Below are 15,599 nucleotides of genomic sequence, written 5' to 3'. Positions count from 1 at the left end.
TTTTCCAAGTTGAGTCCAAATTTCATCTTTTGAAAAAGATCATCAGAAGCAACACAATGTATATTCCAAATGATTAGTCATTGGAAGCGGTGGCAATGTGTCTAGCTACCTAGCTAATATTCAAATGCACTGATACTAACCCAAAGTCAGAGGATTTGATTCCTAAAAATATATTATAAACAATAACATCATTAAGACATTATAATGCATGTTCATTTATACCTCACTTCTACCAGTAAGGAGTTGAGGCCATTTACACTCATCTGGCAGATAGATGATAGATAGATATAGATAGATAGATAGATAGATAGATAGATAGATAGATAGAGATAGAGATAGAGATATAAATATATAAATATATATATATTTGGTTTTAAGCACATGTAGCATGTATATAAAAGTTAGAAAATCATAACAAAGTTGGAAAAAGTCCCACCACAACCAGGCTTATTAAACATCTGCTCACCGAGCATCTGGGTGGCTCAGTTGGTTAAGCGACTCCCTTTGACTCAAGTCATGATCCAGGATTCCCAGGATCAAGTCCCACATCGGGGTCCCCACTGAATGGGGAGTCTCCCTCTCCCTCTGCCCATCCCCCTTCTCATGCTCTCTCTCACTGTCTCTCAAATAAACAAATAAAATCTTTAAAAAATAAATTAAAAAATATAAAGCATCTGCAGGCCCACCGACACATTAGAATTTGGGGCTTCAGTATGATGTCCCCCAAGCTAGTAGCATTTGTACCAACAATCTTCGTAACCGTTGTGTCCTCGGACTCATTCACTTTTTAGTGCTTGCCCAACTACTAGTGCTTACAGAGGGAGATGAACAACCTGAAACATTTTGGTCTCATAAGGCATCCATCCCATCCCATCCTTTAAAGTCCCTGTCCTCTCATCATTCTAGGCTCTCCTTTCTGATATCCCAGACCTGCATCCTGGCCCCAATGCGTGTCAATCTCAGGCCTATTTGTTTTAAATTATGACGATTTCTTGGGTGTAGAGTCTTTTCCCAGAGTATATCCCATTCACATAATTTGACCAGAGAAGCCAATATATTACCCCAGAACCACTGGGCTAGTCTATACTTCATTCTTCAGTTTTATCCATCCATTTGTGTGGTATCTGCAAATTAGTAACCAAGGAACCATTTTGCAGTAATCACAAATGCTTCCACTGTCTCCAGCTCTGAGACATGTTGAAACATGCCCTCCAACAAGATCAATTTCTTTTCCATTGAGTAAAGGCAGAGACAGAATTTCTGAGAACAGACAGCAACATAAAGAGGGATGACTGCTGTTTTTTTTCTCTTAATACCTAAATAATAATAATAATAATAATTACCAAAAGGAGCATATATTGATATCAAAATCTCAAAAAGTGAAGTGAGGAGAAGAAGATTCTAGTGCAACCTGAGAAAGATGGGTGTGGTGTCAACCTCCAACCTGTCTCTCAGAAGTGCTACCAAAATAGAGTATTTTTGACTTTTGCAATTTTGGACTTAAGCTAAAATCAAAGAGACCGTGGACTGTGGGATGTTTTTCCCCACCCATTCTATTTGCCTGCAAAGAGGAAACAGTTCTTTGGGAGGCATGAGTCAACTGCAGCAAGTGAACATCTGGGACCAACTCTGACAAATTCATAGATGCGGGCCCCCACACTGTCCTGGGGGAGGGACCTGGGTCCTGACTGTAGCTCAGCCCACCTTCCCTGACACAGGAAGAGCAAGAAAATTCAGAGGCCGAGTGCAGAGCCTCTTTCCAAAAAGAAAACCAGGATTCAGCTTTAGTTAAGGGGTGCAGATTCTCCATCTCCCTGAGCCCATCTTCCATTAGTCTCTGGAAAAATTAGCTCAGAGAAAATAAACATGACTCAGAGAAGGTTAGGTGTGAGTCAAGGAGAATTCACCCAGACTATATCAGAGCAAGCAGAAATCCAGACAGAGACTCATCCAAGGATGTGATAAAAAGAAATCCCATGGAAAATGTGCAAGCTTTCTATATACAAAAAAAAAAAAAAAAAAAAAAAAGACACAAAGAAAGAAGACAATCACTATGGAAGATGGGACAAATGTGGTCTAACATGGGTTGATCAGGGTCACCAGCCTAGGAAAAGAAAAACAATAAAATGGAACATAAAAATTATACAAAGTCATAAGCCAAGAATCGCAAACAAGGAAGATGTATTTTTTGACCTGTGCATTCTCTCTTTTTAAAAAATTATATCTGGAAGTTTTAATACAGATCATCCGTGATCTGGTTCCCCATGGACACCATCACTCCCCCTTGAAGCAGCCCCTCCCACTTTACGTATTCCTGCTACGCACCAGCCCTTTGTAAGCCTGTAAGGGTATGACTCCTGACATAAAATAAGATTTCTGTGAACCTAAGTAAAAATTAGTTGCCTATTTGAATAGTACAAAATTATTAACTCAGAGACAGAGCCTGATTAAATATTGAACTTGAAGTATTAAGAAAGAAATATTCAAATACCGAGGTGAAGAAAGCAAATCACTTACAAAAGAGGAAAAAAAAGATCGGAATAGTTCCATGTATTTTATAGACGTACGTACTCCAACATATGTATCCATGTGTGTGAATGTATATACATACATGATACATATCCACATACATGGACATGTGTATATATGCTTATATATTCAATGCCCCAATAACGGCACAAGGTCTACAAAGTCTTGAAAGAGGGAAAGTTTGGCTCCCAAGTGTTATACCTGAGAACGAGTTTGACTTTCAAATATAAAATATAAATATAATTGTCTTTCAAAAGTAAAAGTATCAGGTGAACTAGGTACAGAAATATCGCACCATTAATTCTTTAAAAAATTACTTGACATTGAAAACCAGGGAATAAATGAAAAAGCACTGATAGTTGTGATCAAAGGACTGATGCCATTCTTCAGGCCCAGAGATAGTGGAACAAGGCCTAGAAGAATCCTGATGGAAGGAAAATAACCTTTAAAAAAGTATATCCAGCTAAATTGCCCTCTGAACATAAGGACATGTGCAATTATGTAAAAGCTCGAGTAAGCAGCCCCTATGAGATGTCAGTAACACCAAAACCAAACCTACATGGTGATAAAACCCAGCTAAGCACGACATGAAATTGGTGATCGTAAGTGATCTTGAACCCATTCATGTATAGAATTCAGTTAAACAACTGTGAATGGTATGGCTATAACACAGAATCAAAATGTTACACATCCTGAAAATAGAAGAACAATTCTTTAGTAAAAGTGGGAGATGAAGGATAAGGAATTTTTAAAGAAGGTTGCAGTACATTTTTTCCTTCTTTCAAAGTAGGGGGTCAATTGCCTTAGTCCAAAATTGAAACATGTTATCAAAAGATGGCTTCAACCTCTTTATGTTTCCTTTTCTTTTATGTTTTTCTTTTCATGTTTTATGTTTTCTATTCTCCGTATGTTTCTTTTCTCTCCTTAGAGATTTCATATAGGAAGTAATGAAAAAACTGAATATGTATATACATAGAAAGTCCAGAAATTGCTGGAATATGTATATACATATAAAGTCCAGCAATTTCTGGACTTTCTTTTTTCTTATTCTGTTAAATTTAAGGAAAAAAATGAATTTTATCATAATGTTGTACAAGTAGTGTGAACTCATTTTTATAAAATGATTTACATCCATATATTATTGTATTTGAGCATTGACAAAAATATATATGAAATAATATCCATCAAATTATAACAACTTCGAAAAGATGGGTTTCAGAATAATTGTCTTTTTTTTTTTAACTTATTTGGTACTTTGAAATATTACTTAAATCATTAAAATGAGCTTCAGGTGCTTTTAAAAAAAACAATGAAATAACTTTTAAAAAGTAAGAATAAAGGCAAAAGTTTGGGGCTTTTGCATTATGCCTTTATGCTGTTGGTATTTAGAGTTTTAAAAAAAAAAACAAACCTGAATTTCAGCTATAGCATATACAAATAGCCAAAGCTTCACAATATTTTTATACAGCCTCAAAGTAATAATATTTGATAGAGAAAAGTTTCAGGCGGCGATCACTGTTTTCTCAGACATGATCACACATAAAAAAAGGACAGGCTCTACCTGTCAAACCACTGCAATTAGTTTCTCATGTTTTGATTCTTCTGTGTATTAAAATGCCCCCACCTCTTTGTTTTCTGGCATCTTGATATTAGCTGGTAATCTCCATCTTCTCAACCATTATTCTGTCATCTAACCACCCCCAAGATTTCCACACCTAGTGATTCCTTACCTTCCCCTCTTCTTAGCTAGGTGTCTTGTAAGAGTTAACCTCACCAGCTAAATCCTGCTTTTTGCTCCAAGCATTGGTTCCTCCTAAATGCTTTTGCACACCAATGCAGACTGCAAAGCAATCCCACCCTCTGCGGTGCTGGGTAAGTTACCCCATTATCAGGGAGTTCCGAGCCTCTGGAAAGAAGATATGCACAAAGTGAACACACACTTCTCAGGTACATGCTTTCAACTTGCTTTTAACCTGGCAGTCATTGAAAATGTATATATTCTAAGCAGAACTGTTTCATGTATTAAACACACACACACGCCTAGTGGGGAGACATCATGGTATTACAGAGAAACATCTATCTGGCTTCTAATTCTCCACGTGCTCTTCATAGGACAATAATTTGATGCTTAAATACTTAAAATGATAAAGCAAATAAAATGGGGGAGAGATGTCACTTAGTAGAATATCAGATTTATCTGGAGTTGATTTTGGGCTTTGTCACTTCCTAACCTGGAATCTTGGGCAAATCATTTTCAGTTTCTGAGCCTCAGTTTTCCCATCATAAAATGAAGACTCAGGCCTTTCTGTGAGAAACATTACTAGGGTTCCCAGTATCTGATTTTTCTTTCATTCCCGAACTCATGGGGCCTGCGCTTCCCTCTTTCTCAGAGTGAGATGGGCCACGTGACTGGTCTGGCTCCTGGGCATGATGTGGTTTTGGAATACAGGTGAGGTTCAGTGGTGTGGAGTCCGGAGCCGATGACCAAGAAGGAATTGTTGAGGCATCTCTGGTGCATAGTGGTGGTGGATTAAAGCATGGGGACAAAAAAACAAAACAAAACAAAACAAAACAAAACAAAAAATAAAAATAAAGCACGGGGACAGGACCCATGGGCAGAAAGAGCTGCTGCCCCGGGGTTGTGAGGGGTGACTGATGATAGACTATGGAGTTGGGGGAGGTAAGGAAAAGAGGAGGTTGAGAAAGTACTTTCATATGTTAAAGAAGACTCACAGGATACCCGAGGCCTTGCCATTGTCAAGTGAAGGTTGTTTTTCCCTCTAGCAAGGCATTTGCATTGAGATGGCTGGGGCTTCCAGGAAGAGTGTCACACAGGTCCCACCCAGGAGTGGGGGCTGGGGGGAGGTTGCAGGGTGTCCCCTTATGCTTTGTCCTCAGCTTTTCTTCTGCTCCCTCATCAGGCATACGCCACTCCTGTGCCAAGGCAGAGGAAACCCCTTCCAAGTGTCTCTCTTTCTTCTCAAGAATTGCAACTCTTGTTAATGGGGCAAGCCACAAGATTGACGGAGCCAGTATTTCAGATTTACCACATGGCTTTTTGCCTAATCTGTAATGGACTATATGTGAGCGATACATACATCTCATTTTTAAGTCTCTGAGAGCTTGAGATTGTTTGCCACACTGTAGAAGCCTAGCCTGGCCTGACTAATAGAGGGTGAGGAAATCATGTCAAATGCTGGAAACTAAGGGTGGTGAGGAAACCAAGGTGAACTGACTTTCCGTGTTAGACAGTAGCAAAATACGCAGTAAACCTATGGATACTGGGGAAGCAGGCCACTTGGCTAAGAGTCTCGTTGCTCTAGGGGAAGAGATGGGAAGGCATACCTTAGTTGTTGGTGTTAGTGGTAAATAGCTACATTTGGCAAGGTATTACAAGAAAGAGATGAGCTTAGAAAAGAATTGGCAAGTTTGCAAGCAGTAGTAAGAACAGAGATCACAGAAATTTAGGGATTTTCAATATTGCAAAGTCATTTATAGTTAAACACCAAACAGTAAGCGATAACATTTTAAAAGATTTTGAGAGACAAAAGCTGATAAAAAAGAAAAAAAAATGTTTTTACATGATGTCTAAATTTCTCAGTTGACTAAAATAACTCAGGATAGAGATAAGATTAAGGGGTTGTGGCTTTCCCACAGAAGCCTGACTGCCTTAAGGAAATAGGCCCACATAACATGGAAGTGGGGGATAATGGGATATAGCAACCAAGGGATTTTAGGATGGGATCAGTAATCCCTATGCCTAGGCAACAAAGGGGTACATTGTCAATACAGAATTTAAGAATAATCATGAAAGCAACCAAAAATCAACCTGCATTTTTATTATCCCCATGTGTCATCAAGTCTATGGTACATCAGTAATATAATTCTCATCCCTCCTGAGACAAACTACTCATGTCTCCCCTTTTATACCATTAGTTTGAAGGTGAGAGTAAGAGTAAGAAAGCAAATCAATATGTCAAGTTAGAGAACCCTGTCTGTAATCAAAGAGACAAGAGCTACTAAGCTTTTGAGATGTGCTGGTTGAGAACCAACAGGTCTGGGATGAAAGGACCTCGGACTGTTTGAGACTCAACCCTCAGGCAGGAATTCAACAGTCAGGAACTCCACTTACAAAGGTTCTCAGGCCCCAAGAAGGACGTATTTCCTGACACCCACTTTGGATGTGGCAAGGGAAGTACTAGTCAAGGAAGAACCTTCCAGAGGGCAAAACATCTGCTACATAAAGAGAGGTATGATTACATTACCAAAAGGAGATATATGAGGTCATAGAATGTGCCTGTTCAATTGAAAATGATAAGATTTTAGTTTTGATGTTCTATATAGCTATTGGATGCAATAGTTATGTTATATATAATATATAATAGATATTATACATATATTAACAAGTAATAAATACGTAAGTTGGCCACATTTGTTAATTGTACTATAGATATTTTATGACTTTACTCATTTTTTATCCACTTGTTCTATCAAATATTGAAGTGTGTTAAATCCTATTATTACCATGGATTTTTGTATTTCTCATAATTGTCAATTTTGCTTTATGTATTTTGAAGCTTTGTTATTGCATATACATGTATTTTAAATTATTATATTTTCTTTTCTTTTAAAGATTTTTATTTGAGAGACAGAGAGAGAGAGCATGAGAAGGGTGAAGGTTATAGGGACAGGAAGAGAGAATCAGACTCTCCCCTGAGCAGGGCTCAATCCCAGGACCCTGGGATCATGACCTTAGCCAGAGACAGATGCTTAACCAACTAAGCCACCCAGGTGCCCTAAATTATTATATTTTCTTGGCTGTCTTTTTATTATAAAAACTTCCTCTTTGTTTCTAGTAATGCTTCCTGCCTTAGAATCTACTTGGTCTGGTAGTAGTATAACTATATTTTTCAATTAATGTGCATATGGCATATCTTTTTCTATTCCTTTACTTTCAACTTTTCTGTGTCCTTATATTTAAGATGTTTTTCTTAGAAGTTGCATCTAGGGGCTCCTGGGTGGCACAGTCATTAAGCATCTGCCTTTGGCTCAGGGCATGATCCCAGCATTCTGGGATCGAGCCCCACATCAGGCTCCTCCGCTATGAGCCTGCTTCTTCCTCTCCCACTCCCCTTGCTTGTGTTCCCTCTCTCGCTGGCTGTCTCTAAATTAAAAAAAAAAAAAAAGAAAGAAAAGAAAGGAAAGAAAAAGAAGTTGCATCTATGTGGTCTTTGGTTTTTTTCTTTCAATAGGAGTATGTAGTTCATTTACATTTAATGTAATTACTGTTATATTTGGATTTTTATCTATCAACTAACTACTTTTTTTCTATTTGACCTGCTTCTTTTCCTTTCTCTCTCTTTTCTGGGGATTAATCATTTTATTGCTATTATTCCCTTCCTTCACCTCTCTTCATTTATTAACTGTACATTATTTATTCCTCTTCTAGTAGTTATCCAAATCTTACCATATAAATCTTTGACTCATTTGAATCAAATAGAAATTATTTCTTGCATCACTTCTCTTGTGATTCAAGAACCTTAGAACACTTTAACTGGGAACCTACGAATAAACTGGTAGACTAAGTGGGATTGGCTAAGGAGCTTTGTTAGATAGAAATTGACCCTTCCAGTACAGCTAGGAAGGGATGAAAAAGAAGAAACTGGTGTTTCTTCTTCTATCAGGGCACGCTGATTGCATCCTCCTGTACCAAAAGTAAAAATGACTTGTAAAAGACCCCTCCCAGCCCACTGTTGTGCCTCAACATCCACAGGGGCCTCCAAGCACCACTCCCTGGGTAGTGCACAGCACTTGGCCCACTGAAGAACACAACAGGCAGGAAAAGTAATTGGGACCTATTAGCAGTGAAGACCTATTAGCAATGAAGACCCTTGTCTTCATGCATTAGTGTCTGTGTGACTACTACGGTATTAAGCTTTCTCTATGAAGGATTATTGTTGCTTGAATGTATCAAGTACCAAATTAGTTGCAAGTAGAAATAACAAATTAAAGTAAAAGGTTTCAAATTGTGTTTTCAAAATTGTATTCTTAGTGTGAAATTATCTTTGAGAAAAACTGCATCAAAATGGATCAAATTTTCAGTTTCCTACTTTGGTGCATTGCAAGTAAAAACTGTTTAAAATATTTGAAAGGTCACAACTCAGTTTCAAATAGATACCAAAGATTAAAAAAAAAAAAAAAGAGGGGGAATTCAATGCCTTACAATGCTTTATCCTAATATGATCAGGCATATTGACCATTTTCCTATTCAATAGAGAATAACAATACTAACTGAAGAAAATAGTTCCATCATCTGAACTATACCTAACTTGTCACTAATGAAAGCCTTTGAAAAACTGTAATACAGCATTTGTAAGTATGACCAGTAAAATTAGCACATGACTGTTTACTAAATTCTGAGAGCATAGCAACAACTTTCTACCATAGAGCAATGAAATACCATGAAAGACCTAGTATTTATTTATCTGTCTACAACTCTGTGACCTTTTGATGTAAAGGGCTAAATAATAACTACTTTAGGCTTTGTAGTCTCTGTCACTATCCCTACATTCTATTGTTCTGGCAGAAAAGCAACTGCAGCCATGTACATGAATAGGCATGGCTATAATCCAAAAAAAAGCTTTAATAACAAAAACTTTTTATTACGGGCAACATAGGGGATGTGTTTCCTTGTTTGCCAGCCCCTGATCTAGTTCACACTCCTCACTGAACATACCACAAAGCCACAAAGCCATCATGACCTGCCTCAGAACATTCATGTAGGGACAAACCAAGCACAACCATGGTTGTGCTACACAACCAGAGACATGAGTGTATACAGGTCTGCATGGTTGTTCATAGAAACCCGGATCAGTGGAACTTGGACCCACAGTACCTTAGTGAAAAGGGCAGAGAGATCCTGGAACAGTATTTTTATGTTTTGTTGACAGCTACAAACTGCCTCTCCTTTACATATTTTGGCCAGAATAATCAAACCAAAGTTATATTAGAATAAAAAGAAGAGGGGCGCCTGGGTGGCACGGTGGTTAAGCATCTGCCTTTGGCTCAGGGCGTGATCCCGGCATTATGGGATCGAGCCCCACATCAGGCTCTTCCACTGTGAGCCTGCTTCTTCCTCTCCCACTCCCCCTGCTTGTGTTACCTCTCTCGCTGGCTGTCTCTATCTCTGTCGAATAAATAAATAAAATCTTTAAAAAAAAAAAGAATAAAAAGAAGAAAAACTCAATGGACCATTCAATAGACACATCTAAACTCAATGGACCATTCAATAGACACATCTAAAAACTCAATAGACCATTCAATAGACACATCTAAAATTCAAAGTTTCTTGGACAGGTTTGTTGACAAACCCAACAGCTCCCAGATGGAGAGCCCTTGCATGACATCTTCATCCACGACGGCTGGGTTTTCTGTATCCTGCTGTGCACGAAGCACCATTGTAAGAACTTCATATCCATGAGCTCACTTAATGCTCGCACCACATCAGGTCTTCATTCAGGGCTTAAACCCTCTCCTGGGCACCAGATTGCAGCAGGGAACAAAATGGCAAGGTCTTCCTTCTTGGGCATTACATTCTTACACAATGCATATATAATTCTGGGTGAGGTGAGTGTTATTAAGAAAAATAAAGGAAGGTAAGGAGACAGAGAATGATAGGAAGGTCTTTGGGTGGATGATTACGGAAGTCGTCTCCTTCAGGCAGAAGTCTGAATGATGTGGGCGAGCAATCTAGGGACACTCCTGGAGAAGTGCTTTCTAGGCTGTGGGAGGAACATTTACAGAGACCCTAGGTTAGGAGATGCTCGGCATGTGTGAGGAACCACAGAAAGGGCAGGGGTGCTTGAGTCTGGGGAGAGCAAGCGCGGCTCCGACTGTGTCCACACTGGGAGGGTGGAGTGTCTCAGCTGCCCTTGGAGCGTCCTCTCCACTCCTGCAGCAGTTTTCCTTGCCAGAGTCTCTCCACGTTGGTTGTTGTCTCTGCTGGTGGCTCGTCTGTTACAGTAAAGTTTCCCCTCAAGAAATACAGCATTCCTCGGGTCTCATAGAACACCACTCTCCCTTATCCTCAGAACTTCCCTCTCTGGATATTTGTCCATAGGGATATTTCCCCTGTCTCATGAAGGGAGTTCTCATGGTTTGCTGCGTTGCCATAGCAAGTACCTCAGATGGGGGTTAGAGTAAGACATTTATTTCCTCTCAGAAAGGGAAATCCAAAACCAAGGTGACCACAGGGTTGGTTTCTCCTGAGGCCTCTTTCTTCAACTTGTAAGTGGCCATTTTCTCACTGTGTCCTCCTCACACAGTCTTTACCCTGTGCGTGAATCTCTCTGTATGTCCAAATTTCTTCTTATAATACCAGTCACGTTGAGTTAGTACCCACCCTAATTGCCACATTTTAACTTAATCACCTCAGTAAAAGCCTTAATTCCAAATAAAATCACATTCGGAGGCATGGGGGATTATGAATCTACCCTATGAATTTTGAAGGGACTCAGGGACTTCTTGGTCCATGACCCAAATTTTCTGGAGTAGTGCTTGGCCGCTCCTTTCTGATGGTTGGATATGCCATGCTTGTGTGGTAGGATGACCAGACCTCCTGATTTCCCACACATCCCCTCTACAGCATGTGTACAAAGGGACAGCCAGCCCCCTTCCGAGGAAAGTCAATCGACCTACACTTTTCCCAAAGGGAAGGACCCAGGAGATCTGCTGAACAGAGCCAACTGCTGGACTCTGCTCTTCAGGAGGGGCTCCGTTCTCCAGGCTCTGTCTCCTGTATTGAGTGTATCCACTGACTTCTAGCAGGTTCTCCATGCATCTGTGTCAAATGAAAGGAAGCTCTCAACTCTATTCAGAGAGGAAACTCAGCAAGTCACTGCTCCTAATTTATTTCAGCAGCCTAGAGGAACATGTATTTTGTCCCATGTATATGAACTTGCATCCATGGTTAAGGTTGGATCAGCGAACTTGCTCTGACCTCTAACGCTGACAAATTGTTCATGTTCTAAGACTCACTTGCCTCAATTAGAAAAGGGGTGATAGTGGTTTTTCAGACTGAAGGAGGAAGGTGGAGCAGATTTCATGTTGGAGTGTAGCTTTTTGGAGTGTCGGTTCTGAGATGTATGGTTTGAATAGAAACTGCGGTGTGTCCTTTTGGTAAAAAAAAAAAAAAATCAGACCCCAGTTGACACTCTGATGGCACTCCTACTCCTCATGAGGAAAGCCGCAGTTATCTGAGCAGAAAATAACGAATTATCACACAGGAAAAAAAAAATTAATATCTTAGAATTTTTTAATGAAGGCATGACGTCCATTTTACAGAATTTAATTCAAACAGCAGGCAATACATCTCCCAACTGGAACATTAGTTCTGTGTCCCAGCTGCCTTATCATTATGTCTTTATTATGCCTCATCCTAAAGTTGCTTCCACCACATCAGAAATAATTTACCCCTAGCCAGGTTTTAAATCAAGGATATCCATCACCGCACGCTGGTTCCCAGCTACGATGTTATTTTAAATACAGGGGCCTGGAAATAAATGAGTTGAAAATGTTAAACGCAGTTCAAGTTCTTGTCACACCACAAGGAAAACATATTCCAAACCAAATTAATTTAGGAAGTAAGACATTCCGAAGCATCGTCCAATTAAAGGCAGTCTGATGTCGTCTTATGATTGCCTTGAGGAATAATGCAGCAGGCCGACAACTTCTCCAGCATCTTCTACAGGGGAGAGGAGAAAGAGAAGAGGATGTTCAAAGCCCTCAGCTCTTCAGACTTTACCAAAAGGGACACCGCTTGCGACAAGTTTCCAAAGGGACAGCGGGTCTGAGCCAAGCCATGGGGGGGGGGGGGGTACCATGTAGGGCCATTCCATGTGTACCGTGGGTTGGACCCCACTGATGCGGGCAGCCGGAGCCCAGCCCCGGACTGGAATTCCTCTGTACTCCAGCTCCCCTTTTGTTCCAATGGCACTTCTCCCAACGGTGCTTGACAATGAGTGATGCTCTTAAGCCCTGCTCTTTCACACCCTGTGGGTGACCTATAACTTTTCATGGGTCACCTTTGACCTGCGAACTGACAGTTTGATTTATTGTCCGGTGTTATGATTTATGAGTATCTTCTCAGAATAATTAACAGACAACAGGTGGCGGCATAATAATTTTGATTACCCAGCGGTTCATGAAAACACCACAAAGGTGACTTCATTTTCTGAATAAGAGAGGGACAACAATTAGAAATTAAACAAAGAAATGCTTTTATGCCCCTGTTCTTCAGTCTTTTGTCCCACACAGAAGACTTATTTAGGGGGCCTGCATTCCTCTCAGACACCAGGAAAAAATAAGAAACTTCTACTCTGTGAATGTTTGAAGACACTTTTCATCGCCGTATGGGTAGAATTATTTTTCTTTCTTCCGTGAAGCCTTGATTAATTGAGTTATGTCAAACCTGTCAACCAGATCATCTTTTAACATCCCATTTTTGACAATGGCAGTCGCCCAGGGAAGAATTGGTGGTCAAAGAAAGTTTGGGAACTTTTTGTAAGGCAGCCTAACCTAATTCCACCGACTGTGCTTCTAAATATTTCTTCCTAAGTATGCGAGCAAAACACAAGAATCCTCCCCGGCACAAAGCCGATTTTTTTTTTCTTTTAAAGCATACGAATAGGAATCTATTTTTTTAAGTACTAGTTTATTATGGTCTCCATTAGCTTTAATTTCCTTCCCTCCCTTTCAGATTTGCATGCTATTTTTCTCTGGCAGACATCACATCACTTTTATTCAAGTCAAGGGTGGCACTGTCATGAGAGATTTTATATTAGACGCACCTCACTCTTCTAGGGATTGACATTTATTTCCAAATGAATCCACAGTGCATTTAGGTAAGCACCTGCCTCGAAGAATGCCTAATGCCGTTTTTTTGGTAATACTAAATAAAAATCAAGTCAGGTAAGATTTATCCCCCATAGCTCTCCATTTAATCTCTGCCGAAAATGGACCTAAGTGTTACTAATGTAATTGAAGTACACGGGCCTCTGAATATGTAACAGTCCTGCCTCCCACCCCAATGCTAGGTGGTTGAGGACCCGCCGCGCATACGAAATGCAGTTTTGTACAGCGCCACAATAGTGATATTACAGGCTTATCATTTTAATTGACTTTTTGACATATAAAAATATTCCTACAATCCTGCTTTACATTATAGTTTAATAACAGCTTAACACACATCTATGAAATATTCATTCCCGTTACATTCAAATTTTAAAATATCTGATGGAGAGCCTGGTTAATAGATAAAGGAGAGCCCCTGGAATATTAAAGACACTTAGGTGTACAAGTAGCATCCTGCGCTGACGAGGAGAGCACAATTAACGAGGATCGCAGGTTTTTGTTTGCATTTTTAATTCATAAAGATTCCCTTGAACCAAAACATAGCCAAGGTAAGGGCGATTTTGTGGCAGGGTTTTTTTTTTTTTTTCCCTTCTCCTGTAGATACGAGTCTCCGTGATTCTGTTCCATGAGCCTCACTGAATACAGCCCTGTTCTGAAGAAAAATATCAGAAATCCCAGGTTTGTGTATTTATGTGTAAAGGAATGACCGTGAGGAAGCCTGAAGGTTCAGCTCCCGCCTCAGCAAATGAAGTGCCACCGAAATGACCACTCTGCTCGATATGTCTCAGATCTCCACCCACCGCTCCGCTCTCAAGAGCAAGTTGGGGAGAGAGTTTACTTTGAAACCATGATCCATGTGCGAATCATGAGGTAATTTTGGTACTCGGTTCCCCATCAATTTTTAAATTAATTATCTGGAAGCAAGCAGCGGTTAATTTTGGCCATAGACTTTTTGATTAGAAGCTTTGACCCCTTTTGCCTTTTGGCATCTCCCATACAATCCCGATGACATGCGGGGTAACCCTTGACACCTGATTCAACACAAAGTCACACCCCAGCCGGCCCGATCTTCCATATTCAGCAATCCTTTTGTTACAATGGGACAGTTTCACCCACTTGCATCGTCCGCTGAGAAAGGCGCCCGTCCCCTTAAGCCAGCCTGCCTCTGCATAAAACTTATTTCCCAGGGAAAAGAACCCCCCCACCAACACACACACACTTGGTACCATTACTTCTGTTTTACAAACTTTACACCACAGCATCGTCCCATATGTTTGTGCAGCGTACAAGAAGGTTTCTTTAGAAAGCGCTGATGCTAATTATAAATTTAATTTGCATTTTAATTAGAATGGTAGCAAATTAAAAGCGTGGCAGCTGGAGAATTTTGAACGCTTTGCAGAGATTTGGTGTCAGTATCTCCCCGTTTTTGACTTTGCAGCCTTTCCCTTTTTCTCCCTATCTTTCATTCACACAAGCGTATTGGCCATGTTTCTCCCCTCATTCCTCCCATTTGTGTATTTTCCTATTCCTCCATGCTCCCTCCTCCCACCGCCCCCTTGCCCCCCAAGGATCAAGTGGTGAATGATTTCTTCTTTGTGCTGATAACCGGTGTGCGCTTGTCCAGTGCCAGCCTACAGAGCACAGTAATGACAGAGTGGCTCTTTAGAGGGCTTTCTGAAGCCCCCTCTTGCAGCACTCCGTGTTGTTCTCTGCGCCTGTCACACAGGTAAGAATCTCAAATTCCCTCTCCTTGAAAAAAGGGGACTGTTTGGGCTCTGTTGGCCTCTGATGATCACAAATTTAGGGCTGCATAATGGCATCTCTCAATGCCTCCAAATCTTGGCCACGGGTCTTCGGCACATTAATAAAATACGCAGCAGGCATTCCTCCTCGCTCCTGCACGTCTAAGAAAAGGCATTGTTCCGGCTATACCTTTGGGCAAAAGCCCTGTGCTGTCAGCCCTTGAGCCTTTGGAGTGGCAGAGACGGTAGTCCCTGTGTTTCTCAGAGCTGTCTCTCACTTGGGATGTGAGCATGTCTGTTTTCAGCACTCACGTGAGCACGTTTAGTCAGTTCTGTCGTTTTCCCTATGTTGTGTCTCCATGGTCATTTTCCTTCCTTCTGTTCACTTCCCCCACAGTGTCCTTGCTCAATAATTTT

The sequence above is a fragment of the Ailuropoda melanoleuca genome, chromosome 9 (genome assembly GCF_002007445.2).
Source record: "Ailuropoda melanoleuca isolate Jingjing chromosome 9, ASM200744v2, whole genome shotgun sequence".
NCBI classification, from domain to species: domain Eukaryota; kingdom Metazoa; phylum Chordata; class Mammalia; order Carnivora; family Ursidae; genus Ailuropoda; species Ailuropoda melanoleuca.
The sequence above is the reverse complement of the archived record's forward strand: the minus strand, read 5'-3'. Positions refer to the sequence as shown.